The 27,060-nt window shown below is 28.0% G+C and overlaps 1 protein-coding gene across 1 annotated transcript in view; it reads left to right on the forward strand.

Annotated features, from left to right (window-relative positions):
* Positions 1 to 27,060, forward strand: part of LOC107451710 (uncharacterized) — a 153,753-nt gene that overhangs the window by 49,538 nt on the left and 77,155 nt on the right. The window contains exon 2 of the mRNA XM_016067889.4: positions 9,727 to 9,802. The gene's annotated coding sequence lies outside the window, so the exon portion shown is untranslated. The remainder of the gene's footprint in view (positions 1 to 9,726; positions 9,803 to 27,060) is intronic.

The following is a 27,060-nucleotide window of genomic DNA, read 5'->3' on the forward strand; positions in this document are numbered from 1 at the left end:
AAAATCCCCTTTTTCCGTGCCTTTGCTGTTTTGCAGCCTTTTGGAAGAGTATATGGTTAAAACATGGTTTAGAGATCTGCTTTTCGCAAAATCGCAGACATTATAAATCCTATGAAAATCGAGATTTTTTAAAAGAAAGATTATAATATTTGGAATAATTATCACGTATTTATCCGAAGTTAACTAGAAAAGTTTAGAATTCTTAAAAATTTAAAAAAAATCATTTTGAGAAAAAAAAATGGTTTGCATTCTCAAAATGATACTTGTTAATTGCTTAAATTTTAATATGTGCAAATAATATCGCCATAAGTTAATTATTACGAACTAGTTACAATATTAATATGCATTATTATACTGTAAATAGTAATATTAAATAATTGTCGAAAATTTAATAAAAGTTGAAAAAGTGATGTCAAAATCCAGTGTAATAATGTATGTAATAATATATGAGTGTATAATATGTATATATATATATATATATATATATATATATATATATATATATATATATATATATATATATATATATATATATATATATATATATATATATATATATATATATATATATATATATATATATATATATATATATATATATATATATTATATTTAATAATATAATGTGTATAATATAGTTTATAGAATATAAGAAAAATGTAACCAGAAATTTAAAAAAAATTGTCATTTTAGCAAACATATACATATATTATATGGCATACAATTTTTCACAAGGAATTCAATTTATTATGGTACGCAGTTTAATGTGGTATACTATTTCTTTTTGTAATTTTCAAAGTTAAAATCAAAAATTTGAACGGAAGCGGTGAATTAGAAAAATTAATCGGTTAATTAGAATCTTGTGAAAGGAAAATTTTAAAATATTAATTTTACATTACTATTCAGTGTGGAAAAAGTGAAAATAGTATTAAAGGGTTTAGACTTCCAATATCTGTACTGATAAACTGAATATACAAGGTTCGTACCGTTAATTATAAAGGATGAGTCTAAGAAGAAGAATCTAATCATTAGATCAGAATTCTTTTGTTTTTTTCTTCTTATTTTTGCACACTTTAATGGCCTAGATTACAAAAAAATTAAGCGTAAAAATATTTAAATTATTATTTTGATTCATTTTTTCATTAATGTCTCTCCTTGCTTAATTCAGTTAATTTTTAAACAATTTATGAATGATAATAAATTAATAAATTGGTCATGAATAATAATAAATTAGCAATCAATAAAAAGAATATTGTAAAAAGAAATGTATTTAGATAAAAAAAAAATCGAAAATAAAACTACAGTTCTGTGGTATTAGTTCTCCTCGATTTTATTTCGAGTAAAATGTTTTGAAAATATGGTGGTTTATATTTTTTTACTTTCATCGGAAGTATCGGTTTAGAAAATTTATCACTAATAGAAATAGGATGATAACATCTATAGCGAAAAGGAGAGCAAAATTATTTAACATTTAAGAAAAAATAATTATGATTTTTTCATTCTTGAAAAAAATGAGAGTTTCTTCAAACGAAAAATATAATTTCTGGGCAATTATATCCATATTCTTTTTTACATAAGCATTAAAAGTTAAAACATATTTAACTAAAAATTGTGGAAAAAATAGAAATGATAAAAGAGCAATTGATGCTTGTTATAGCTTCAAATTTTTCCTCTTTTCTTTCTATCTAAAGATTTTCTTCTCCGTACACCTATAATTTCTGAGCAATTTTATCCACATTCTTTTTTACATAAGCATTAAAAATTAATAATATATTTAACTAAAAATTGAGGAAAAAATAGAAATGATAAAAGAGCAATTGATGCTTGTTATAGCTTCAAAATTTTCCTCTTTTCTTTCTATCTAAAGATTTTCTTCTCCGTACACCTATAATTTCTGAGCAATTTTATCCACATTCTTTTTCACATAAGCATTAAAAATTAATAATATATTTAACTAAAATTTGAGGAAAAAATAGAAATGATAAAAGAGCAATTGATGCTTGTTTCAAATTTTTCCTCTTTTCTTTCTATCTAAAGATTTTCTTCTCCGTACACCTATAATTTCTGAGCAATTTTATCCACATTCTTTTCTACATAAGCATTAAAAATTAATAATATATTTAACTAAAAATTGAGGAAAAAATAGAAATGATAAAAGAGCAATTGATGCTTGTTATAGCTTCAAATTTTTCCTCTTTTCTTTCTATCTAAAGATTTTCTTCTCCGTACACCTATAATTTCTGAGCAATTTTATCCACATTGGGCGATTCTTTCGTTACGTGTGTTACTTTTACACGACATATTTCAACTTTAACACTTATTATAATAAACTTGTTAGATATTTTTTATGTTTTTCTTAATTTGTTGTTAAATCTATATGTGTTGTAAGTTTACAAAACGAAGATTGAAGACGCAAATTAATTTGATGTTGAAAAAAAAAATCTCTGAAATTTTGTTACGTGTGTTACCCTTTATAATGCTAGATATTTGAAACTTTGAATATATTCATTTAATTCTGTGAAGTATAAAGGCAAAAAATTAAGATATTTTCTTTTATAGAGAGATACAATATCGAAGCTGTGTTTAGTGATTTTTAAAAATTTCTTGCAACAGTAAAAACTTCTTTATTTTGGTGAAATTGGTGCGTTACGTGTGTTAACTGAACGTTACGTGTGTTACCCTCTGTGAATATTTCAACTGAGAAGTCATAAATGTTGCACTAAAACATTTATTTATTTTAATTTAGCAGAGGAAAAACAATTTATTTTAGCAAATAAAATAGTTAATGGTCTGGAAAGATGGTTGTAGCCCTTCTTTATACTGGTTTAGAGAGTAAAACATAGCAAATCCTAGGCACATCTATTCCTTCAAAATCATTTCTGTTTGGAAACAAAAATATGCATATTTTCCAATTATTTTATGCAAATATTGCATTTTAAGTTTACAAGCATGTGCATTTGCGTCAATAATGTTCCCGAGATAGAGCATATGTCGTTTTAATTTCAGTTATAGGCGCACTTCTGATCAGGAGGGAACAGAAATTAACTTACTGACTATTTGTGTGCCACAATGTGCATCTATGCATCTTATTCAAGTATCTAACGATATTTATGCATAGATTTTATGCTTTGTATTACCGTTGCCATGTATTGATCTTTTCAATTAATATCTTTATTTCCTTTTGGCTAATATATAATACTGTTGTATTAGGCATGAGTTGATTGGTTAGCTTTGCAAACAACACTGGATAGCAAATAAATTTTTTTGTTTAACAACACAATGATATAAATAACTTTGCTTTTTGCTTCGCTTTCAAGATTTTGTACTACACATCTATCCCATAGAAGGAACTTCTGCATGTGATATCGTAAAATATTTCCAAATTAATTTCCTTTTTTATATTTTGATTGACAAAATATGAAATTCTTAACTTGACTTATTACTATAGAAGGTTTCTGTTAGCTCATCTTCTGAAGTAGAATCGTTTTTAAACTGTCTTAAAATAAAAGTGTAGACATTGTTTCACCTTTGTCTTTGCCTTTGGAAAATATTGTAAAGGACTCTATTTTAAACTCTTTAGGAGAGTATCGTCTAAGACAACAGCTGCTGTGAATAACGGAACTGTGGCTGCATAGCATAATGCTGATTGAAATTCGTTTTGATATTCAAAAGAATATGTCTCTGCAAAGTCAACTTGATCTTCCCTGGTTTTAATGCTAGATATGCTTGTTTGGAGAGTATCACCTCGGATTCTTTTAACTCTTACGTACTATTGAAAGTTAGTCCAATTTTCAAGAGTTATTTCAAAACATTCTTCTTGCACATTTGCCATTATATATTTTTTATTGTGAGCTATTGTCACAATAAATGATGGTTAGAAACCTATAACAAGCAATGAGAAATTTTTGTAAGTATCAGAAGCCCCCTTCCAACAATTAGATCCAAAATTTCTTTTACTTTATATACATAAATACTTCTACCATCACCATGTATTGTCATAAACTTAATTTTAGCCTTCCAATTAAAGAATAAAAATTTCATGATATTTGTTTTGATTCTAAGTTTTACAGTAGCAATAAATTTTTTAGTCATAAAGCACTAAAAATTAAACAATGTTTAGGATGCAACTGACAAAAATCAGTATAAGCCTCTCTTAGAAACATTGTTAGATAGTTCTTTCGTTTTATTGCTCGTTTTTCCCCGTAATAATCCAGAGAACCAGCTCTTGTTTCAATACAAGCATAGTATAAACAATCTAACTTTTGAAGAAAATCCATTTATTAATAATTAAGTTCATCTGAAATACTTAGTGGTGAACCTTTTACATCATTATCAATCTGTTTTGAAAGTTCAAGTCTAACTTTCATTATTTCCTTATTTTCTTTCCTTTGAAGTGCAGAATCTTATGCTCTTTTCTTTTTTTCTTCATCTTCTTATTCTTTTAAATCCAGATAAGGACACTATTTTAAGCTTATCCATTTTATAATAATCTAGAAAATGCAGTCGAAATATTCTACTTAAACATAAACGTATAACAAATAGAAGTTTGGGAAAACAATTTCCAATAGTTTCAAAATTATCGTCTTATTATGCTGTTTTTTTATTAATGCTTATACTGACCTGATTTTACAAAAAACCACAATCTTACAATTCCGTATTTGTGGCATTGAAGTTGCGTGGCGGTTATAAAAAATTTCCGAACATGATTTAAATCTTTTATTGAAAATAAATAAATAATTAAAGTGTATAAGTACCTCTAACACACATAACAGTAACGCGCGTAACTTTTCGTTACGTGTGTTACCTTGAATAAAATTAATTATAAAATTTTAACTATTGGCAGTTTTAATTCGAGAATTTTTTCCGTTGCATATCTTGCCTTCTTAATTTATAAAACAAAAAATTTTTAAATTTTCTTTTTTACTAAAGTTTTTACAGAAAAAAATGCAAAATTATGTTACGTGTGTTACTGGGAAATTAGACTATCTTGATTAATCAACTTTCAAACAAGCAAAAAAATTTAGGCCAAATTAAAAAAATACATTAAACAATGATAAAAGAATAAAATAGTTATATTTATTACTAAAAACTATTTTATTGCTCTTTAATACTTTAAGAACTCCATTGGAATATAACATAACAAAGAAGAGAACTCCTGTTAAAATTCATAGTGTTCCACCTTTTGTTAGAATTCACATAAATATTTTTTGTAATTCAAAAAACTATCTTAACTATTAAAAAATGTACATCTTCTAGATTCCGAAATTGTATCATTTTTGATTTTACGATAATTTTAAAAATTTAGTCGCTCAGGACCACTTTTCGTGGAATCGCCCATTCTTTTTTACATAAGCATTAAAAATTAATAATATATTTAACTAAAAATTGAGGAAAAAATAGAAATGATAAAAGAGCAATTGATGCTTGTTTCAAATTTTTCCTCTTTTCTTTCTATCTAAAGATTTTCTTCTCCGTACACCTATAATTTCTGAACAATTTTATCCACATTCTTTTCTACATAAGCATTAAAAATTAATAATATATTTAACTAAAAATTGAGGAAAAAATAGAAATGATAAAAGAGCAATTGATGCTTGTTTCAAATTTTTCCTCTTTTCTTTCTATCTAAAGATTTTCTTCTCCGTACACCTATAATTTCTGAGCAATTTTATCCACATTCTTTTCTACATAAGCATTAAAAATTAATAATATATTTAACTAAAAATTGAGGAAAAAATAGAAATGATAAAAGAGCAATTGATGCTTGTTTCAAATTTTTCCTCTTTTCTTTCTATCTAAAGATTTTCTTCTCCGTACACCTATAATTTCTGAGCAATTTTATCCACATTCTTTTTTACATAAGCATTAAAAATTAATAATATATTTAACTAAAACTTGAGGAAAAAATAGAAATGATAAAAGAGCAATTGATGCTTGTTTCAAATTTTTCCTCTTTTCTTTCTATCTAAAGATTTTCTTCTCCGTACACCTATAATTTCTGAGCAATTTTATCCACATTCTTTTCTACATAAGCATTAAAAATTAATAATATATTTAACTAAAAATTGAGGAAAAAATAGAAATGATAAAAGAGCAATTGATGCTTGTTATAGCTTCAAATTTTTCCTCTTTTCTTTCTATCTAAAGATTTTCTTCTCCGTACACCTATAATTTCTGAGCAACTTTATCCACATTCTTTTTTACATAAGCATTAAAAATTAATAATATATTTAACTAAAAATTGAAGAAAAAATAGAAATGATAAAATAGCAATTGATGCTTGTTATAGGTTCAAATTATTCCTCTTTTCTTTCTATCTAAAGATTTTCTTCTCCGTACAACTATAATAAAAAAAATTAAGAATGAAGAAAAATTAATATAAAAAAAATGTTCTATGAATAATTTTTACTTCCGTTGCAATTGTGATAAAAATTAAATATATTTTCTTTCTACTTCCTTAAATAGATTGTTTATTGTACCGTAGCATGAACTCCCTATAGTAGCATGCCATTAGATACTTTTTTTTTCTATTCTATTCAGTATTTTTTCAGTATGGCAAAAAAAAGATCAATTCTAAAGAAAACATATGGTATTCAAGCTTAAATTGAATAAATGAATGGGAAAGTTAAATAATTTTTCTCGTTGTCATTTTTGATTTTACTCATGTGAAATCAAATTTGAGTCAATTATTACACCTATATACTTTAGAAATGCTTAGGAAAAGTTTAGTTTTATTTTAATTTTATTGCTTTATTTTAATCTTTGAGAGAATCTCTACCTGCCTACTGCATTAACCCTTTGCTTACGGTGTTCATGTTGTACCATCGCATGCGGTCCATGTGTTGTACTAGCCGTAAGTAAAAGGTTAAAAGATGAAAAGGTAATACAGAGAATACTACTAATTAAATGAATGATTTGTAAAATCAATATCTTTCAAGAATTAAAACACCAAAAATGAAATCATTACAGTGTCTCAACACGCTAAGACCATTCATTTATAAAATCACTATCGTTCTTTTATTAAACCATATTTTCATCAGACAAATGCTTTAAAAAATAAAAAATAAATCTGCTTTTTCTTGTTTGAATATTTAGAGTTTTCTATTTTCCTAAGTAAAGGAAAGTAAAGTAAAAAGTATGGTAAAAAATACCGACACTCAAGGTTCCGGTACTTTTTACCGTAAAATTATTTACCAGATTATTTCACGGAATAAAAAATCTGATATAGCACAATTTTTACAGTAATATTTACTGTAAAATCAATGAATAGATATAATTAAAGCTGAATATATAGATATAATATAACTGAAAGAATTATATACTTAATGGTGTAACATTTTACGGTAAAAATAGATTTGACGATAAAATAGATTTTCTGGATGATGCACTCCAAATGCATATAATGCAGTAACCGTATTAGAAATTTTTACGATGTGGATGCTATAATATTTATGAAAACTAACTGAATTATCACGAAATAATATTTATGAAAACTAATTATTTTATTACAATTTTTACAAGCTTTTGAACGTTTTAATTTCTACTTAAATTTATTTTTCAAACAAAGATGGCATTAGATTTTACGCATTATATAGAATAAAAATACATTTTCACATAATTGAATTATTCCAGTATAATTCTTTCTTCAAGAATTTCAATTTGCAGAAAATGAATTATTGGAAGTTATTAATACAAAATATGTCTTCTTTCTCCCCTTAAATTGCATCGTAAATCGAACATAAATTCTTCCCACATAATAAATCCTTTCCGTTTTATTTATCGTCTGCTTCGGTTAGAGAAAAAATTTAACTGCGAAATAAGAACGATAATGCTGTACTGTATAAAGTAAACAAATACGGTATAATATTTTACCGTAAAAATTTATTTTTTGGTAAAATAGATTTTACGGATGATGCACCCTACGTTCCAGCACTTTATACGGTAATTTGATTCAAAATTTTTTACTGTGTAGCTACAATAATATTTATAAGAACTAAGTGAAGAAAAAAAATATTACTTTTTAAAAAATACACAAATATTTTAAATTCCAATTTAGTTCATTTTCCAAACAGAAGTCGCAAATGATTTTACTTTAAATAAATATACATATATTCTTAAATATATTCTCACATAATTGAATAATTCTATTATAATTCTTTATTCAAGCAATTTCAATTTTCATAAAATGAATTATTAGAAGTTATTATTAATGCAAAAAAAAGTCTTCTTTCTCCACTTAAATTGCATCGTAAATCGAACATAAATTCTACCCACATAATAAATCGATTCCATTTTATTTATCGTCTGCTTCGGTTAGGAAAAAAAACTGAATTGCGGAATAAAAACGATAATGCTGTCTTACACATTCGATAAATCGGCATTGGGAAATATGAGTTATAGAATCCATTTTCCAGGACAGAGGATCCTTGAAACAAAGTTAGATGGAGCAATTTGTTTGCTCTATCGTAGACAAATTTGATTCTTTATGCCCCACTGAACTTCTTTATCGATATTCGATAATATCGATTCTAAAACCTTTCTTAATTGATGAGGGCATCACATGGTTGGAAACTTATGATAGAGAACACATTGCAGAAACATATTCAAACACAATACATGATATATTAGAAAATTATTCTTTTGAAGCTATCACTGCGACTTTAATCATAGTTTAGCAATATTTTGTTTAAAAACAGTTCCAATCAAAATTATTTTGATTTGTTTGTTTATATTTTTGATGTGTGAGGAAAACTATTTAAAATGGAAAGTATATAACGGAGATAAATTTTGGTTTATTGGTATAAAGTTCTGTTTGAGAAAGCGTGATTATATATTTATTCCTTTTTTATTATTGATTATGTGAATTAAATTCAGTTTAATATAATTTAGTTATGATAGATTTTAAAGGATTTTGTAGCAACTTCTAAACAAAATAAAAATCAAGTTTTAAGTGATAGAGAGACAATAAATGACATTAAAAAGATTAAAACCAAACATTTTGCTCATTTCAGATTACAAATTCATTTTGAACGATGTTAAGCTTTCCTGGTCTAAAAATTTCTTTTTCAGTCAATAATGGATTGATTTTTTATCATGATTTCGCTGACCCATAGCTCTAAAAGCAAAAGAAATATGGTATAATGCAGATTTTTTCTAACTTTTTACACTGCAGAAAATAACCATATTATTATCGTATCTGTCTTGGAGACACTAGTTCATATTCAAAAGTCATAAGCTGTTGGCATCTTTAAAACTACCTTTATACAAGAAATATGATAAAATATTAGTAAATCAGTTGCAACTAGAAGAAGAGAAACGTTGGTGACTCATATGCAAATGTTTGAAATAAAAACTTCATCCATAAAAGGTAAGCTTAGTGCCATGCAGACAAAAGCAAAAAACAACATGATAAAAGCACTAATGATAGTACATAAATAGACATATTATAGTTCCAGTTCTATAAACAAGAATTTGTCTAAGCATCGAATGAAGATAGAGAAGTAAAAAGAGGAAGACGTGTAAAGTGGTTTAACCAATAAGGACAGAGGAACAAGTTTAAACAAAGAAAAAAAAGGAGGGGGAAAATTAACTTTGAATGATCATTTTTATTATGTGTGATCATCTTATATAAATTTTAGCATTCAAACTAGCAATAGAATTTTGTATAATGTTGTGTCAATGTGTGCGTAAGTCTTTTTATTAAATAATGTAAATATTCCTTTATAGATTCTTTCGAAGGAATCAGAACTTATTACTTTGGATAGAAGTGAGAGGAAGAAAGGTTATACGAAATTTCTAATGGGTATGTGTTTAATTTCTTGATTTTAATAACTAAAAACTATTGTGAAAATTCAAATAAAGGAGACAAAACTCTAGCATTGTTAACGCTAATGCTTGTGTGTTTGATATTCTGTGTCTCTTAAAAATTATGAAAAAGCAAAATTTTCCTTTTAAGATTTTGGATATGCTTTCTTTGAGTTATTGCATACTAACGTTCAGAAAAACGAAAAATTCCGACTACACAAGACAAAAAATGTGATACCAAATAATTGAATATTTTTCTTCGTATATATTTAAACGAGTGTATTATGTAGTTTTGCATAGATCGCGGTGAAAATTATTGAAATCAGTTATTCATCTCAATGAACATTTTTCTGTGCATTGCAAATTATTTTATATGATTTTAAAAAAATATTCACTGTAAAACGCAATTCTGAAAATCTCGTCAATTTGTTTTACTTTCATATATTATACGATAGTTTTTACCTTAAAATAAATTTTTACAGGAGCTTGTTACAGAACAAAAAAATCTGATACACAGTAATTTCACAGTGATAATTACAGTGAAATCACTGAGTCACTCTAATTAAGTAATAGTTACTGTAAAAATTATGGTTTAATAGTTTAGAACAAAAATGGAATTTACGATAAAATGGATTTTACGGATTATTGCACCTGAAATGACGGTACTTAATACCGTAATTTTATCCGTAATTTTTTACAATGTAAGACAACCAATCTAATTCAAATGCATGTATAACATAAATGCATATATTCCTTAACGCAGATATAACTTTGCATCACGTCATTTTGCGTCACTATATAGCAATGAAAAAAAAATACATATAAACTATCACGAATGAATATCGTATTATTTCTTTTACATTTTGGCATCAAAGACTACAATTTAAATATGTGGGGGGCGGAGTATTAGACAATACCAACCTTCATCTATCAAAAGGTACCTCATGATAGAATCAAGTTAGCATGCTTTATATACTAGTGAATGATGTTAAACTTTCATAGTGGTAGTTACGCCACAGTACTCCCCCACCAGAATTTTATCAGAGATATAATTCGATGAACAGATCTCACTAGTTGCTGTACTTGTGAAAGACCGGGAGAGCTGCAATTAAGGTCACCGGAGTTTTGAGTGCTGATTGTGAGAGGTGTATTAACATCACAGTAGAAGTCGCTCCTGTGTTGCCTTTAGCAGTCGAGTGTGTGCTGGCCGACGTTATGTGTATGTTTGAGACGAGACTGAGCAGCAACAGCGCAGGAGGGTGAATGATGCTTTCACAAATAGCAAGTCAACCGTTCAATGTGGACTATGCATCGAAGTAGGCGTAACCGTTAAGAGATTGCTAAGTGGTCATTACTTGCGTGAGCAAATCACATTCGAAGGTCACCAATGTGGGGGGCGGAGTATTAGACAATACCAACCTTCATCTATCAAAAGGTACCTCATGATAGAATCAAGTTAGCATGCTTTATATACTAGTGAATGATGTTAAACTTTCATAGTGGTAGTTACGCCACAAATACTAATTATTTCTAAATCACGTTAATACGATTCAGATCATAGCATCAAAACTGTTATTATACAGATAAAGATTTTCGCATTCAACTTATGAAAATCAAATCAAACGGAGAAATAGTATCCATTAAATCTTTATTTCCATAACATAGTTATTCATATAAATAATAAGAAATAGCGTATTAAAACAAGCTTTAAATATAATGTAGTAAAATATATGGATATTCTGTTTCATCAAAAATTAAATGCGAGTACAGTATAAAATTTTTTAATTAGATCACTTATATCTTATCTTAAAAGGAAGACACTCGGGAAGTTGAAACTTAAGTTTAGTTGGCGCATCTTTCCCATTGCTTTAAGACAGCTAGTTAGCAGAGCCTTGAAAGATTTCGCGGCTTAAGATCGTACTTGGAGATTCTCAACAAATTGCAATTTCCCAAGTGCGAAACTCTTTGGGAAAGTGGGCTGACCGTACATATACATAATGGAAGTTGAGTTAGTAATTATGCATCACTTAATGATGTCCCGTGTTTTACGCCTAACGCATAGTCTCTTATCTCTAACCTTTGCGCCAACGACTATACCCAACTCATTTAGGAAATGCTAACTGAAACTCCTTGGCGAGAGAAAAAGCTCTGCTTATTTATTTATAACAGTTTGAATATTTCATCACGTGGTTATTTTAAGCGTTTGGGAGTAGAGTTTATTTAAGCTAAACTAGAAATTACAGCGTTAAACTAACATTTTATAGGGAAAAATGCAATGTCTACACTGTAGAAATCCAAAATGATTATGTTAATTGTTCGTTTGATTCCCGATAAAAGAAATATTTACCCATACCGTATATTCCACTATTTAGGAATGTCGTATTTGTGGATTTTAGAAATACAAAACTCGGTTAAAAATCATTAAGTTCCTTTAATATATATAAAAAAATGTCAAATGTGCAGAAGTTTGTATCTGTGGCGTAACTACCACTATAAATATTAAATACCAGTTCACTAGTATATAAGATATGTTAACTCGATTCTATCTAGAGGTACCTTTTGATAGATGAAGGTTGACAAAGTCTTTGAATAAATCCCTCACTGGTGACCCGGAGGTGATAAGAAATTGCCAGTATTGATGGATGAATCCGCATTAAACAGTTGATTTGCTTAAAAATATAAGAAAAAAAAATCTGGTGAAGTAATAAAAGTCTCCCGGTTAATATACAAAAATGAAGAAAAAAAATTAGCGAAATGCTATAAACAAAATTGAAAATAAAAAAAAAAATAAAAAATAAAGAAATAAAAAAATAAATAAAAAAAAATCCGGTGAAGTAAATAAAGTCTCCCGGTCAATAAACAAAACAACAAAAAAAATCAAGAAGAAAAAAAAAAAATAATGAGCGAATTGCTACGAAAAAAAAATTAGCAAAAATGATATGAATAAATAAATAAAACAGCATGAATCAAGTAGTGGCATTCATTCATCGAATTCTATCACAGATAAAATTCTGGAAGGGGAGTAATGTGGCGTAACTACCACTATAAATATTGAATACCAATTTACTAGTATATAAGACATGTTAACTTGACTCTATCAAGAGTTACCTTTTGATAGATGAGGGTTGACATAGTCGATAATTAATTCCTTTCCTATCTACCTAACACAAATCTTAAATTCTGGATCATTCCACACCAAATTTGGTTCATATACGTTCCGAGAGACGGTGGACCTAACTGTTTATTTTAAAACTCCCTCTGGCTCGCGGGCTACATTGCAAAGAAATAATTATCCATTGGATTTGATATAAATTTATAATATGAGTGATTTGTTAGCTTACAGCTCTAAATAATCGAAAATTAGTTTTATTATTCTTATGAGTTATTAATCTTAGCTTTCCTATGTTAGGTTATCACATGTAAAATCAGCGTTAATAATTTTTTCAACTTATGGGAATGACATCACAGAATTCATGTTTTAAAATGTTATGATACTTATTATACCGTATTTTTATACATATAGTTAGTGGCAACTCAACAGGTACTCATGAACTAAAATTAATGTTATCTTTTTAGTAATTGAAAATATATGGAAAATTATGAATATCACACTCTAAGTGATACTAGTTTTAAATTTTTCTCTTAGTTAGTTGAACTAACTTAGATTATGATAAATCTAATAGTATGCGGCTGCAGCAGAATATGCAACAATTAATAAAAAATACAGGTTGTATATTATGTACTATGAGTATATAGGATGGGGATAATAGGCTCTTATTACCACAGCACTTATACCAGTACACAGTACAATACCAATAGCATTTGAAACCACATTTAACTCAGCATTACTGGTGTCTATAATAGCTTGGTGATTTTTACGGCTTTCGAAATATGTACCGATATTAGTTCGTTTGTCGAAAATAATTAATAAATATTAGTGTCATAACTAATTATTTTTGAGAATTACAACTATACGAATTCCGCATCCGGCTTGCACAGACTACAGGGCTGACGTGAAATATCTTCAGTGGTAGGCTGATCATGGGTTAGAGTCCTCTTGCCGTCAGGCTAACCGTGGGAGGTTCTCATGGTCTCCTTCCACATGCAACGCAAATGAGGGTTAGCTCCATCAAAAAGTCCTCCACGAATGCAAATTTTTCCCAATACTCCATCAGGGAGTTCCCTTGTCTTCTGGATTGGGTTCAAAATTACAAGGCTACTGAGTTGAACATTAGTAGTCGTAAGCCCATAAAATTGGGTCGACTGTTCAACGACGGTTATAAAAAAACTAATTTTAGTAATCAATACTATATAAAAAATATGCAAAAAAATGCCAAATTAGTGGAAAGAAATGTGTGTATAAACATTCGTCTGTATGAACAATAAAAAATTGCCATATTGTTATTGACAATGATGCCTAATTAATTTTTGTAATAGGTGCTAATCGAAATAAAATAATATGTTTTGTACAAAAAGCTAAATTAATGGAGCCATAAAAATCATAAAACCATTAACCATAAAAAATCAGCCTTAATAATATTGACATCAATCATGCTTAATTAATTTTAGTCCTGGGCATGACCATGCTATTATGTTAATAGGTACTTTAGAGTACCAAATATACTAGTTTTGGTACCAAGATACTTCTGTGGAATAAGTTTTTACGGTCATTGAGAGATATATGTACGGCAGATAATTGTTGACCATGGTAATTTTTGAATATCAGAAGTCGACCTCAAGAAATAGCATTATGCTAAATCAAACAAAATATTAGTATTTTTAATTTGAGGGAAATAACTTCAAAAAACAAGATTTTCTTAATACCATAACATTAACTCACCTCAAAAAGCAGCAAATAATAATAAACAAAAACATTTTGAATTGTTTTAGCTTAATTAATTATGTCAGTATATGACTATTGGCTTTTTACATATATAATACTGATTTATTGATCTTATAATTTTTTCACTCTTAAAAATGAACGGGTATTCAGCTAGTTTTTTTCATATTCTTGGGAAATCTTACGCATATTGCAATTTTTTATAATTTTCGTAAGATTGAAAAATAAATATATTAAAAACTGGGCACTGCAGACATTATCCAATATGTTACGCCACTAACACCCAGTTTTTATTTCGTTTTTTAAAAGTCTTTTAAGTTTTTTTTTAACTATCTTAAAGCTAGTGTTAGGGTTAATTTAATAGAAAATGTTGGGTACAGTTTGATTTTTTTAAACTTGGTTACTAGTTTTTGAAGTCTGCAGAAATTGCCTTCATAAATGGTTAAATTTATCACAATTAATTATTTTGTCAACACATTATAAATTGCAAATTACTAGCTTTTGAAGTCTGCAAAAATTGCCTTGCCATAAATCGTGAAATTTTCCACAATTAATTATTTGGTTAACATATTATAAATTTCGAATTACTAGCTTTTGAATTTTGGACGCAAACTAATTTCAGAGGGATTAATATTCTATTAATTTTCTTGGTATCTTCACAGTGAAGTTTTCTCAGAACTATGCATGGCCGCATTTACAATTTTGCAATTGAACACATTTACAATAGTTCAACCAAACCCATTTACAATTGCAGACTTTAGCGCAGATGCAAGAAAAATTGAAAGCAAAATTCGTTTTTCGTACATTTTGCATCTGAAATCTTACACCAGCACTTCTTTTTATACCTCTGCATTAACATAATTACGCTTTTTTATAATTTGAAACATTTATAACCGTTTTTTCATGAAAATATTTCCAAAAAAATAAAAACCGGAAACAAAATGAAAGCAAGTTATGTCATTGCACAAATTTCAAAAAAATTTCGAAAGTAAAATTAACTTTTAAGAGGAATATTTCGCCTTAGTTAGCGAATAATATTCATTGAAAGTAATGAACTTTTTTGCTTTAAACCGGAAAAAGGAAAATTAAAATATTCGTTTCTAAGAACAAACCAGAATATTTTTACTTGCCATACAACTCCAAATAGAAACATACTACTTATTTTAGGATTTCATGGCACATAGCCAATTTCAAAGTAAAAAAGAAGGAAAAAAAGACACATCAAACACTAACTCAATTTTCGAAACTTTTCACACTAATAACTTATTTTAAGATTTATGAATTCGGTCTCTTTTAGATATATAGTTAAGAAAATAAAACTTGTTATAGCAATAAACTTGAAACTGTGTTAAAGATAAAAATAAAAACATGTAACTTCATGGGTATACATTATTTTACGCTTCTTTGGCTGTATCATCAACTATATTTCTTTACTAGACAGTTTCTGTTTCCTTTTTAGAAAATAACGGTGTAAGATACAAAAATATAATGAAAACTAAGATTAGAGATGAATAGAATGAAGGAAACAAGCATTTATTTATAATTATAATCGAATATTAATTAAAGGATTTTTATGCATGAATAGTACTACCAATTATATTACATTACTCTTAAAATTAATGCAACTTTTTATCATAATTGTTTAGTGGCATTTTGAAACAAAATTAAGCTCAAAAGTAGTTTTTCCAGCATGTTTTTAATTTACTTTTTTTTATTCATTTTTATTAGTTTAGACCAGTGATAAATTTACCCATATTATTTAAGACACGAATTAAAAAACATTTTCAGTTCGATTAAGCTTAGCATAATTGAATTATCTGTGCCTTCTTTTCTTAAAGAACGTTTAAAGTTCATAATCATGTTTATCTTTTTTTTATTTTGGAACAGAACTTTATATACTTTTTATTTTTCTTCAATTTAGTACAAACTGTCAAAAAATACACTTTTTTTTAAATAGAAATTTTAAGTTATAAAGCTAATTTTCTTTAAAAATAGAATGCACTTCAAATCATTTACTAAGGAACTCATTTAAATTTTAAGCAATTAAAAACGGAAATTCTTTTATAAAAATAACCGCCACTGAAATATAAAGGGCAAACCAAACTGACACGTAACTAATAACGTGTTGAATCAAATCCAAAGAGACACTATGATAATCCAAACCATAATTAATGAGTAGCTACTTCTTTCTGGAATAATTAAAAATACATACATGCAAATAAATTATGACAACAAACTAAAACGGAAAGATATACTAAATAATAAAAACTTTATTTGCTTCAAAAACTTATGGAGGTCACGTCTGCACTGTAAACAATTCCGGATCAATTCACGGTATAAATTACCGGCAATTCGGGTGCATCATCTGTAAAATCCATTTTTACCGTAAATTATTGTACCGTAATTTTTACAGTATTATTTATTTAATTAGAATGCTTAAGTGGTTTTATGGTAATTATGACGGTGTGTCAAATTGTTTTTTTTTTTCTGTAACATGTTCCGGTAAAAATATATATTTACTGTAAAAAGTACCGGTACCCTGAGTGTGGGTACTTTTTTGCAATTATTTGATCAAGAATTTTTCGCAGTTTAGCTGGTCTTTAAAATGGACGCCTATTTTTGAGCTCTTGGAGCTCATCGTTTTTTGGAAAAGTCCTTTTTTCTGAAATAAAGTTCTTTTACAGAAATGAAGTGGAAGAAACTGGTATTACCCATAACTCTGTTAACAAGAAATCAGTTATATGCATTTGAACAAGATTGAATTTTACCAAGATTCTCATTTTTCTCTTTGTTTCTTTTAAAAATTTTTTAGAGTGTAGTATTATCCTCGATTACGCTTTAAAGCTGGATAAAGTCCCCAGTACTGCTACCAGATTTTCAAAACTGTAAAGAAATCGTGTAAAATAAATTCAGCTGATAAAGCAAACACACATTTAATCGTTCCTTAGATCATAATAAACTTATAAACATTTGATGCTATGTCATTCCTTTTTTTTAAAATGTTTATTCAAAAAACTGGCTGTTCAGGCTTCGTATGTATACTTTTCATAAGCTCTTAAGTATACTCTCGAAAAAAAGTTGTACACTAATTTGCTACTAGAATATCGGTGCACTCAAATATATCTGCAAATTTTAACCTCTCTCCAATATCTCTAGCAGAGTTCAGGAATTACTTTGACTGAGTTTTTAAAGATTGTAATTCGGTAAATTAATATTGGGAGTACAAATTAGTTCGGTCCGCTTTTAAGAGATGGCTCTGCTGTTGTGAATGTTTCATAGTGACAGCTGGTTTCGGTAATTTCAGAGAGGTTAAACATCTGTCAGTTATATTCAGTTTATATCGCTTTGAGTTTCATACAAAAACCCTGTTTTTTACCTAGTTGAATATGTCACATTTTGTAAGGAAGCACTATTTGCGGGAGGTTTAATGTTTCGGCTTTAATTGGAAGAAAAGTGCAGCTGAAGAGCATCGAATGCTCGTAGAAATTTATGGTGACAATGCTCCAACTGATAAATCATGTAGGGAATGGTTTCGACTTTTCGAGAATGGTGAATGGTGAATAGTTTTGTATACTATGAGCTGCTACAACCTGGTGATTCCATTACGGGCTATCGGTACAGGCTACAGTTGATTCGTTTGAGCCGCGCATTAAGCGAAAAACGGCTGGAATACGAGCAAAGACATAAAAAGTTATTCTTCTGCATAATAACGGTCGGCATGATGTTGCAAAAATCATAAAAAATTATTTGGAAACGCTCAAGTGGGATATTTTACCGCACCCGCTGTATTCGCAGGACATTGCTCCTTCTGATTACTGGTTGTTCCTACGGATGAAGCATGATTTGGCAGGTCACCAGTTCACTTCTTTCGCGGAAATCGAAAATTGGCTCCCAACTTGGATCACCTGAAAAAAATGTCTCGTCTTCTGACGAGACATTTTTTTCGAGATAGAATTCGAAAATTGCCTGAGAGGTGGGAAAAAGTAGTAGCCAGCGATGGACAATACTTTGATTAATCTGTTAATTCATTTTGTTCTGAAATAAATGCATGAACGTTCCGGAATAAAAATGAACTGAGCTGATTTGTACCCCCAATATTAAAATTACTCAAAGCATTTCAAGTATGCCCTAAAGTATTTTTTTAGTAACAAAAATATTGCTTGAAATGTGACGCACCTTTTATAGCGGGGAATATTTTTTGAACCTTATATTCTTAAGGAGAGATAAAAATTTTCATTTTATTATCACTTTAAGTTTTATTCTACTTTAATTTATCCTATAATATCTGAAAAATTACTCATACTAGAATGCTCTTCAGTTTCACCGCAAAAGCAAGCTAGGGTTTTACTGACTGTTATCGAGTTTCCGAATCTTTAAATTAATTGTCATAATCTAAAAATACCTGATTTTTAAATTCGAATATTAGTTTCGAAGATAGTTTCTTCGAATATCAGTTTTGATGTGGACCTAAATGGGCCCCCATAAGTCAATATTTTTTCAGGTGAAGTAGAATACAGAAACTTGATCTTTCCCCAGATAATGACGAGTTGATGAAATTTGCATTTTACCCTTAGCATCTTCAAAAATTTAAACCCATAAGAACTGCAGTTTTCGATACTATTTGTATACATACTCAAGATAGCAAATTATGAATATTCTCAGAAAATTGGTAGGACGTTGGATTAATCATTTGCTAACGGTGTACTATGTTCTACCATCACATGTGGTTCACATGTTGTACCAGCCTTAAGGAAAAGGTTAATAAACAATCGATTTATTCGAAAATGGCTCCGAATGTTTACCCTACTTGTTATGCCTACACAGAGAAAGAAAATTCCGCTTAAATTACTTTACTGTATGGTAATGACATTTATGATTAAAAAGAATAATTTTGGTTAATAAAATCAAACTATAAGGTAAGCTAATCATTTGGAAATCATATCGTTGCTATTGTAACGATTTTCTGGAAATTCTGGTTTTCAAAATTGTTGTTCTGATTTCCACATATCTAGTTAAAATACAAAACTGAAAAATAAATTTTACCTAATAAATGTTTTTTTTCATCATACTTTAAGGTATCATGATCGAATGAACGACCAAACTTTACCTCAATTACTAAATTTTAATACATATTTAAAAAAAACATATTTTACTGTAAATATTATCAAAAATCATTAAAAACGATATGCGGTAAAACTTACCTAGCTTTTTGGTGTTTGCCTAGAGTCAGAAACACGTAAATTTTAACACATTCCGGTATCTATGACCACAAATGTTTCTTTCCAGTTTGCATTTAAGTATCTTTATTTAACAAAAAATAAACTAAATTGTGTCATACCTAGCGTAGCATGAATAAATCTTCTAAACCTTTTACTTTTAACGGGAGATAGATTTCTTTGCTTTTTATACTTTTCCCGTTTTCGAAGAGATATCGATATCCTTTTTCTTTTTACCTCAATTTATCACACACTGTCTAGAAGAGAACTCATGCTAGTATATTCTTAGATTACACCGCAAAAGCAAAGTCTCAAGGGTTGTTATCGATCTTCAGAACCTATAAATTAATCGTATTAAATAAGTCCGGAGCATTAGCTGGTAAAGCAATCAGCCTACAAAAAGAGCACTCTTCGTCTTCAAGCTTGATTAAGAGTTTTTTCGAGCGAAACTCTCTTAATAAAATGTATGGATTGGTTTTCTTTTAAAGTAAATTAATTTAACAGTTCGTTTTGTCATAATTTTCATTGCAGCATTTTCAAAATATGAAATAAAGTAAATCTTAAATTTTTACCAAAAATTCTAAAAACTATAATTGTAAAATCCGATGCCGATGTGGATTGATATATAGTTCCCTCCTTCAGCGGCAATGAATAGAATAAAATTAAGAGGTATACAAAAAAAAAAAACAGTTTCTGAAGGCTTTTCCTTAATTTATCACCCACAATCCATCCTGGTGACAATTCGATGCAACGACAATACATCGTAGGGAACAACTCGTAACTCGTAATTGGCATATTTCGTTACGGTGACAATTTGTCATGGGTAGGACTGGGCTATATTAGAAATTATATATCGAGATGCATCGTCAGTTTTGCATCGCGATATAGCGATGTATCGCGATATAGTATTTTTGAATTTCATTTACTTATAAGGCACAGAAAGTCAGATTTCTATCAAAACTTCATACTCAGATTGATTTAAATCAATTTATAAATTTGAAGATATATATGTTTTGCTTAAGAAAGATATTAAATAAATTGACTACAATGTACAAATCTTACTTAAAATATTTATTGAAATGTTTGTTTAGAAATTCATAATACGCGTAAAACAAAGTGTTAAAAACTTTTTTTTTAAAGCGTTTCTTACAAACTAATATTTTCTTGTACTTTTATGCATAAATAAATACATAATTATTAAGTTCGATCGTAATGTTCAATTTCTAAATGAAACGTTAAAAATTATTTGTATGTTTAAAACAAATTGCTAAATAAATTTTAGAAAAAAACGCTTTTAAAACACTATTTTTTATTATTATCATTTCAGTTATTATAGTTATATTATAGTTCATTTACGTCACACTAGAGCTGCACAATGGGCTATTGGCGACGGTTTAAGAAACATCCCTGAGGATGATCCGAAGACATGCCATCACAATTTTGATCCTCTGCAGATGGGATGGCACCCCCGCTTCGGGAGCTCGACGACCTGCACGCGAAGTCGAACAGTTTAACGAGGACCAATACCGCACACCCTCGGTCCCTACGCAGACTGATCCAAGTGGTCACTCACCCGCACACTGACCTGATCTGCAGGGAACCGTGCCTTAACGATCAGTCCACTGCGGGACCTAATCATTTCAGATAAATAATTAAATTAAATTAAATAATGACCGAATTATGAACGAAAAGCAAAGTAAGATTTAATTTCTTAAAAATAAAAAAATTGTGATATTCGATAATATAATTCGCTAATTAACAAATAATATGAAAAGAATATTTTTTAAAGAGAATTATTATACTCTCTAATAAAACGAAGTGCTAAATGATTTAAAAAAATGAATAAAATACTCAAATCTTTCAAATTTTTTTGTATCAACAAAGTTGATTAACTTATGTCCAAATCCAAATGACAAAAATAAATTTTGTTTTAACTTTATTTCTAAAAATAAAAGCAACAAGATTTATAAATTTAAAATCTGTAATAAAAACTCATTAAATTATTAGAGGTTTCACCCAAAAAGTTTTTATTAAATTAAAAGAAAGTAAAAAAATAACCTAATAAATTCAAATCTTTATGGGCGCTTAAATTAGATTGCCGATAATTTTCACATTTAAAAATAAAAAGAAGTTTTTTTAAAAAAAAAAACTTATCTAATTAATGAAGAAACTCTTCTTTATATATTCTTTTCAATAATAGATTGCCTTCAGAACAAGGTAACATCGGCGATCACGAAGTTAGTCTCACTGAAAATAATCTACAAGAAAAGTCGCGACAAAGAAAAAAAAGCTAAGAGGTGCGAAAAGAAACATGCGATATAACGATATATGTTCTCAAAACTCTGATTCTGATTATACAGCTCACCAATCAAGGCCATTTCAACATAACGGAACGAACATCGTCTTCCACAGCGCGAGTCGACATCGGAACGTAAGAGAAGAGTCTTATATCGCTATATCGTTATCTTACATCCTTGCGTGTCTTATATCGCTATATCATTTTGCGCTCGTTGTCTTTACTCGACAGCTTAAATCAGATTTCTGATGCATCGCCTTGAATGAAAGTCGCTGTATCGTCTTGCCGATATATGCATTAAATCGATATGTCTCGATACATCGATCTATAGCCCAGTCCTAGTCATGGGCATAATTTGAAGTGAATAAAATTTCTAGCGGTTTCGATTGAACGCAACAGTTTAAGAAGACAACATTCTTACACTTTCGTTTATCTGTTCTTCTGTGTGAATTTCAACACAAAAACTACGAATGAATTAAAGAAGTAAAAAAAATATAAGAACATCGTGAACATTTTAAAAAGAGTAGAAAAATAATTTTAAAAATAATTTTTTTTTAAAAATAATTTTAGAATTAGAATTTTAGAGTAATTATATCTAGTTAATAATTATATAAAACAATATTTTTTTCTAAATTCGTTAGCGTTTCTGCTTATCTTTTTTACGTCATTTTCTTAATTTCTAATACCTATGCAATAAATCTAAAAGATATTCTTGGATATTCGAAAAAGAACTCTACATGGATTTCGAAAACAGAAGAGAGCTTTTACTTTGTTTTGATCAATGCAGAACATACAGTTAGTTGGAAATTTCAAAAATAAATTTTTCATAAGGAAATTAAAGAAACAAGTAAAAACAGAAAAGTATATTTTTTTAACACTACAGGTCTTAAAAATTGTTAATTTGCCTGTAGTTTTTAAGCAGGTATTTGTTTATTGTGTGCAATAAATACATTCACTTTCATAAGCTTTGTTTTAAAATAATTATCTATCTATATTGTCTTTAAAAATATAAATTTCTCCCTTTCCCATCTTTTCTTTAAATTAGATTTTTATGCGCAAGATTTCATAATTATAAAAGTAAAGATAACTTTATACAGGTTGCAGCGTCTCATAGAAAATTAAAATGTGGTAATCAATTTAATAAAAATAAAATTATTAACTGACTTAAGTATTAACTTATAATAATTAATACGTTTTTAAGATAATATAGAGCTAACAAAATATTTAGTTTTCTGAATATAGAATTAACACCGTTTTCAGTTATAGAACTAAATATTACTACGTGATGGAAAATTATATCATGTTACTCCAAATTGACTCATCACCATCATTTTAAATAACCCATACCCCAAAGCTGAAAACAGACTGCCATTATTTTTGGTAAATATATTACCTGCAAAATCTCAATGTTACCAACTAAATAGCAAAATTAAACACGTTCTTGAGAATAGTCCTGCAATTTCCTTGTGGTTCTTCAAAAAATGGCGTAACAAGCATTTTTGCTGCAAAATTTAGAGATCAATGTTATACTTTGTTATTAAATGTGTGACTAATAAAAACTGTAATTTTTGAAACTTAAATTTACTACAAACCATCACAATAGCGAACAGAATCTTTACCAAATGTATGGTTTAAATGGCGAAAATTTTAGTGTTTACTAAATAAATGGTTTAAATAGCAAAAAGTTTAGCGATTATTACCAAATTATGCTTTTCTCTCTCGTTTTCATTTATTTTTTTTTAAATGAAAAGTTTCTTAAAAATATTATAAATGAAGTATTTTTGTTTGAGAATTTGCACTAATTAAAAAGAAAAATTTAGCAAAAAGTTATTAGGTTTAAATTGTAATCTACCAATTCATTTATTAGAAATCCTTCTTAGTGGAAAAAATAATACGAAAAATTACTTGATCCAATCAAAATTGTCTGATCCAAGTTATTATTTAGATTTGGAAACATTTGAATTAAAACTTCTTTTTTAAAACTGTGCTACGATGAAATTATTTGCCAACTTTTATGTTTAGCTTCGAAATAAAAGAGGATTATTTGTGCTTTTTGATATTTCGAATTGAGTTTGTTTGTTGGATCTTCTAAAACCGTGCATTTTTTTTCTGAAAGATTACTAAAAATGCCTTAAAAATATTTTTTTATTTCTAATCTATTAATTATTCAGACTTATTTACAATCTTTTTACATATTATTCGCCATTTTTTTTTGGACAAGTTGTAGAAAATTGCTATACTTACGGATAGAAAAAAATTTGAAAATTTTGATTAGTAAAATAAAAATAAAAGTACAAATTAAATGAAAGAAAGAAAAAAAGAATTCGAGATAATTCAGCAATCATAACTGAACTGAATTTTTATAACTTCCATCAAGTATTCTGGCAATGTTTCGAAAAACCTCTTCCTGAACTTTGAAATAAGGTCAACCAAAGTTAGTATCTTAACTTCGGGAATCGTATGATTTGAATTTTCCTTTGATTTTTGACTATATTCAGGAAACTTTTCTCTTCTAAGACTTTGAATAAAATATTTGCCAAGCTTTGTATTAACTTTGATTTAAGAACCATTTTTTGTATTTGAAGGTAAATTTGTTTTGTTTGAACGTCAAGAAATGTAACTTATCATTCAAGTAAAATCTTCATTTGTAATTCCGAGCGATTTTCGATTCTTTTTTCTTCTAAAACATCAAAAAGGGCTCTGAAAAAATAATTTTATTATTTTTAATCTATTAATTAAGACTTACTGCAGTCATTACCTGTACTTATTTGATGTTTTTAGACGAGTTTTATAAAATTTTTATTTTTGCTTAAAAAAAGGAATTTTCAAGTTTTAATTAGCAAAATAGTAAAATAAAAGGTAAATAAGGAGTTTGAGATAATTCAGCATACTTTATTTTCATAATGTCCATCAAATATTCTGGCAATGTTTCTAGAAACTTCTTCTAGAACTTTGAAATAAGGTCAACCAAAGTGAAAAACTTTCTCTCTGTAAGACTGTTTTTTTTCTTTCTGTTCCACTTATTTTCCAATTCTTTTATTTTCCCTAACCCTGATAAAACTTAAAATAGAAAACCAAAAGCAGTGAAAAAAAACTAAAATCCATTCTCTTTTCCATCCAATGTATACATGCATTAAAAAAATACATGAAAAAAATTTTTGAACAGCGAGGGTTCTAAAGATAATCGATGAATTTAAGGCTCACAAAAGGAAAGAAAATGAGGGGGATAAAATGGGGGAAAATCCAATCTTGCATCGTATACAAAAAAAATTGATATGGGGGGATTTGGGGAGTGAAAAAGGGTTAAAAGAAGCTTGGCTTGATATTTTCGACTGGAAGATCAACAACAGTTCTTACCGTTAACATTACCTTATTATTGATCACAAACAATGACATGATATATGAAAAAAAAATATATATATAGAATTATGCTTTTGGTTTCGATTATTTTTCGAACTAGAAGGTATAAACAAAACGAAAAATTGCGAAAAGTCACCATTCTAGAGCAAATAATAATTCATCTTCATCGCCAAACAATGGAAGATGATAGGATAGGATTAAATAAGAATTGCTCTTGTGCGTTTTTTCCCGCAGCTTTAAGATATCCATTATCTGTATAATATTGGTTGAGAAAACTGTAAACATGTTACATGAAATTGGGAAACGAGGTTTAACTGCTATTGAAGGAGGATTTCAATTTCATCAGACGTTGATCTGTTTATCCTTTTAGTTTAATCCTATCTATTCCAAATTTAAACGTGGTTCAGTCTTTTCGAATAGCGTGTTTCAGAATGAAATTGTGTAAAATCTGTTATATTTCATATATTTTTTAATATATTGAATTATTTGTATAGTTGCTTTTCAATAAAAAAGCGTATGTCGAAGGAATCTTCAGGTTTCTCTATTTTTTATTATTAATATTATTTCATTTAGAATAAAATCTTATGCTTTTTTTTTTCAAAGTTATGTTAAGTAAGCATTGTTTAAATGAATTAGAATAATTGTTTATTCAAGGTTTGATAACATTTTTGAAAAAAAAAAGGATTTCACTCACACTTTTGTTTTACAAATATTATTGCCTTTCATTTTAGAACACTCATATCAAACTTATATTAATCAAGATATAATGTTTTCAACTTACAAAATAATTTAAGTTCTCTTCGATAAACCACAGGTTTCGAAGTCATTTTTTTAAATGCAGTTTTCGGTGAATTCTTGCCATTTTAATTTTATTTTTAACCGCCACTGCAGCAATCGATTGCTAGAGCTTTTCATTTTTATTTTTATATATAATTTTTCAATATTTTTTAATATACTTGATAACGAAATAATTTAACGTTAGACTATTTATTGCTACCTTCATGCCAATGCTATTCAGAGATAAAAAGACTAATTTATTCCGAAACAATATCTAAATTGCTCAATAAAAAAAATCCAATTAGAAATGTAGAAAATAATTTTAAAAAAATAATCTTAATTACATACAGTTTTGTCATAAACATCGTAAAATGCTGAAAAAAATAAATAAAACTTGCTTTAAATATCTGAATCACTTAAAATGAATATTCTATTATCTGAAACTGAATATTAGGAAAAATGTTTTGAATATTTGGAATATGTCTTCTAATATTTTAAACTTAAAATATATTTTTTGTATTATTTTCATCACATAAGTTGAAAGTTTTCATATAAACAACTTGGTTTATTAAAAGTAATATCTACCTAAACATGCTTTGCGTTTATATAATAACTTAAAAACTCATTTTCTTCATACGCACTGCAGCTTATGGGAAGCAAGGCCGTGTGAATAGTCTAAAAAACTTTTTTTCCTGATCAGGAGCTATAGTCCACGAGCGTTTGACCTTTTTATAGATCTATATCTAACTTCAAAACTATTATGAGAA

Source organism: Parasteatoda tepidariorum, chromosome 7 (genome assembly GCF_982258835.1).
Source record: "Parasteatoda tepidariorum strain Cologne lab strain chromosome 7, Ptep-v5.0, whole genome shotgun sequence".
Lineage (NCBI taxonomy): Eukaryota > Metazoa > Arthropoda > Arachnida > Araneae > Theridiidae > Parasteatoda > Parasteatoda tepidariorum.